This window comes from Triticum urartu, chromosome 7A (assembly GCF_056163025.1).
Source record: "Triticum urartu cultivar PI428250 chromosome 7A, HENAU_Tu73, whole genome shotgun sequence".
In the NCBI taxonomy this organism is placed as follows: domain Eukaryota; kingdom Viridiplantae; phylum Streptophyta; class Magnoliopsida; order Poales; family Poaceae; genus Triticum; species Triticum urartu.
In genome coordinates, this window is record NC_141879.1 from 583370718 (window position 1) to 583375002 (window position 4285).

The 4285-nt window shown below is 42.4% G+C and overlaps 1 long non-coding RNA gene across 7 annotated transcripts; it reads left to right on the forward strand.

The window, feature by feature from the left end:
- The first annotated feature begins 259 nt into the window (after positions 1-259).
- Positions 260-3758, forward strand: LOC125529221 (uncharacterized). 7 transcript variants are annotated; one of them, XR_007292586.2, is made up of 3 exons: positions 260-1569; positions 1661-3335; positions 3439-3758. It is a non-coding gene; the product is annotated as an uncharacterized LOC125529221 (long non-coding RNA). The 7 variants fall into 7 exon arrangements; XR_007292588.2 differs by having other exon boundaries at positions 1661-3099; positions 3193-3758; XR_007292587.2 differs by having other exon boundaries at positions 1661-2836; positions 2985-3758.
- Positions 3759-4285: the final 527 nt, after the last annotated feature.

Here is a 4285-nt window from a genome sequence, read left to right on the forward strand (position 1 = left end):
ATGCACGGGCCTTTGTGCTAGTAATAATAATAATAATAAAGTACGGATTGAGTCTCTGGGTTCACCGTCGTGACTTTTTTCAAAAACGTCTCTGTGATTTAGGGTAATACAACCCGCAGTCCACAATTAAGTGAAAAACGTTTCGTTCGGCATGTTTTTCAGAAAAACACCTCATATTTTACATAATCAGCCCGCAGTCCACGATTAAGTGAAAAACGTTTCGTTCGGCATGTTTTGCAGAAAAACACCTCATATTTTACATAATCAGCCCGCAGTCCATCAACACCTCTTTCCTCCTGAGTCAGGTTCCGAGCGAGATGGGGTCGCGATCCAGACAACGCTGGGCGCGGCGGCGGCGATCTCCGGCCAGATCCGGTCGAGGAGTCGAGGCAGGTTCGGATCCTGTTTAGGGGACGGTGTGGAGGCGATCTACGAAGCGCGGGAGGAGGTCAGGCGGCGGGGCTTGAACTCCAAGTTCATGGCGGCGGCGTTCCTCGCCGGTTCCGACCGAGATGGGGAGCTCTGGCGGAGTCTCTCCATGGATATGGTGGCCCTGCACCTGTGAGGGACAGAGGGGAGGAGAGGACGCGAGAAGCGGCGGGAAAGTTCTGGTGGTGCCCGTCTCCTGCAACAGCTCTCTTGAGTACGGTCAGAGAGAGAGAGATGAGAGAGAGCCGGGAGGAAGAAGGAAAGGAAGGAGACTTCAGGAAGGGGCGGCGGGATCCTGCGGGGCTGGGTTGGAGCCCCGGTGGTAGCTTGCTCCGGTGGTGCTACTGCTGCTGCTGGACGACAGCCGATGGGACAAGGCCTAGGTAAGAGGAAAAACATGTGCTGCATTGACACATTTGATGCAGAGCAGCCACTGTAAGTTCCTCTCCCTTCTCTAATTAGTATTGAGATTCCATTGATATTTGATGGAGAGCAGCCACCAAAAGTTCCTCTTTTGATGCACCGAAAACAGCTCTCTCTCTAATTTATTCTCAGCTACAGAATGACATGTATCTATGCTACTTACTAATGTGATGGATAATGCATGTGGATTGATTCATGAATTAGCAAAATATTTCATTTGAGATGTGCTAGAGAACGGTTTTGATCTAACTGAATAATACGAAGTATTTTAGTTCTGATGGTAATAGACGAGCAACTTTAGTTGTATTTGGTTTCAGTTTTTGTTTTCAGTATATGTTGGTCAGGATTCAACTTTGTTTATGTCCATGTTTTGCTGGTATAATGCATCACCAAGCTTTCTTTTTGTATGATGATATTGTGTAAATCAGCATATGGATGTGGAAAATATTCTTAGCGGCATTAGCCTAGAAAAGGATGTTGATGGTTAATTGTTTACATCCCTTAAACATTGGTAATGTTGCCCTTAGAAGCTGGAAACCTATGATTGTTTCTTGCGCTACAATATGGATTTATCTCATGGAAAGCACGCGTGGTGAAAGAAAGGTATTAGCCAATCCTACAAGTTTTGGTTTATTTTTCGGATAGTCCTTTTTGACTGATTAATCATGTGTGACGTTTCATGCAGTGATCTGTCCTAACCAGGAAGACAACACTGAGGTAGTACAGGTTACATCTATGTTCAGAGATGTGGCTAAGATAAAAGATGCTCACAGTTTGTTCATAATTTGATTTGATGAGGAATCCATAGGGTGGCGGATGTTTGCTATGAGTTGGTGTATGTACGTGCTACACCTCATGGCCGTGGCCTGCTTCCTGCAAGCCAATTTACTGCTTCTTCCGAGGTCATATAGTGATGCTATGGCACTGAGAATCTGAAGGTTAGTAATTCTATTCTATTCTTCTCTATTAAGAACAGTGTTATTTTTCATGATTTAGTGACTGCTGAGTGCTAATAAATTAATTCAATCATATTGGGCCATCTGTTATAGAGCTAAACGAACCATCTGAAGTGGGATGCATTGCATTTTCCCAACAGAATTTACAGTAGCACCAAGAAGGGTTGTGTCCATCATCCTCATCAGTCCGATCTAGGCCGCCGGAGCACCAAGTCGCTGGCCTATTCTAACAAGTCCAGGCCCTCGAGGCAGCCCTTCTCGCCGTGGAAGGAGACCCCGATCTGTAGGAACGTCGGGCATGGTCCCGTAATTAACAACAAGACTCTCCTCTGTCCATCCGCATAACTCCCATGAAGAAAAATCTCTAAACTCCAGTCACCACCTTTATGTCGATCTAAGCGGTGGAGAGTTTGGTATGGTGGCAAATCAAGCAACTGCAGATGGAGTCATTCCATGTTACTGCATTGAGTTAGCATACGCGGCATGGATGATAGATCAAACCCAAGTGATTTGGATTCTCATGTTGGCTACCTTCTCACAGTCGTGAACATCCGTGAGTGAATTTGGTTATTTAGAACAAAATCTAAGACTTGACCAAATGAAATTGGTATTTTGTTGAACTGAACGACACACATATTGCCTAACCGTAATTATGTTACCTATCACGACCTCATGTGCTCCTGAAGCAAGCTGATGTGTGTTGTGTGTACACGTTGTACACTGAATTGTTCATGCGAAAAGATACAGCAGTAGATACAATCTACGCCATGGAGCCGCTGGTGGGGCTCGATGAGGACGAGCGCTAGAAGGAGGTGTGCATGATGCCCAAACGTGGCGTCGAGGCCTTCCACATCCGCACCCAAGCCGCGTCACTACCAAGCTGCTACAAGCATACAGGGCCTTCCGTGTTCAAGCTGAAAAGGCAAGAAGATCTCATTATTAACATGGATAAAAAAGGTGGAACGTCTTCTTCAGTAGAATTACACAATGGTTGGCTGAAGCTTTGGATTGCTAAAGTACCAAGAAAGGTAAAAATCCATCTTTGGTGTATTTATTTTCAGAGAATTTATGTTGGAGATGAGCTTAAGAGAAGAAAGTATATAGATATGGTAAGTTGTCCTTACTGCTTCAAGGGGGAAGCATTTATCACTGCTTTTGGGGTTGTATTTATGTCAGATTCCTGGAGGAAGCTGTTAGTAATTTGTGATTTCTCGTGATCTAAAATTGTTGATCGGAAATTTTCTTCATCGAAGTCCATTCCAATCGCCAACAATTCTGTTTGCACACTCAGGTTTGTGCTTTTCTATGGTGATTTATTAAACATACTTTGGCTTACGATCCCCTTTGACGTACACTTGTGCCCTCCACTACACATTATTTTCAGTTTGCCAAATACTGTAGTAGGTAATGAACTACAGAAAGCGGATTGTTGAGTTTACCAAGCATAATGGCACACCTAATTTTGGCAAATCACCTGAAGAGTATTTCAAGCAAAGATGCGTTGAGATTTTCACATGACTATATGAGGTTACCATAAACTCCTGTATTGCCACAATAGCTTCTTTTAATGCAATAGGGAATTGTCTTTTTTTGTATCAGGTAAATAGTTCCTTTCTCACACTTTTTTCAGACCGAGATCGTGTGCTGCTGCTGTGTGGTGTTCTATTTCTGCTGTATTCTTTTTGCTTTTTTTGGGGGGCTTCTTCTCATTCTTCTTTGGCACCTACGCTCTACTTGGGGAAACTTTGTACATGGCAATACATAGATTGGAATTGAGATTTGGAGCAATTTTGTTCGTTTTCCTGTGTACTGATGTTGCCATTATTTGTGCGATGATGCCATTATATTGTACAAAGGGAAGAGACAGTTAGAGAGATGGATAGAAATTACTAGCTACTGTATTTGTGTTGTAATTGTTTATTATTAAAGCTTATTGTTTATTGGTTGTTATTGCAGATTGTTGGGATATAAAGTCAATTTTGATTATTTCAAACTAATGTCAGGTTGAATAATTTGAACTAGACTACAACATGTTGATCTCGATGAGTTTGAACATGATTAACATGATTGTGCAATTATTAGTGAGTAAAACAGGTGGGTGAGGTATTTTTACTTACGGTGGATGTTGTCATGCCGCGTTCATGGGCGTGTTAGTGGACACATCAATTTTTCCCCGTAGCAACGCACGGGCATATGTGCTAGTATATATATATATATATATATATATATATATATATATATATATATATATAAAAGAAGAATGCAATAAAAGCCTTAATGCAATGCATTGTTTATTAAAAAACATGCGTTAGAGCAGAATGATACAGGTAATGCGATAAGCAAAAAGTAGGACTATGTCCCCTTCAAGGGCAAGCTGAGAAATAATATTAAAGCAAGTATTTCACTCGTTATCGTAATCCACCTGGGAGTTCCGTGGTGTGATGTAGCTTTCTGCCTCCTTGGTTGCTGCATCATGT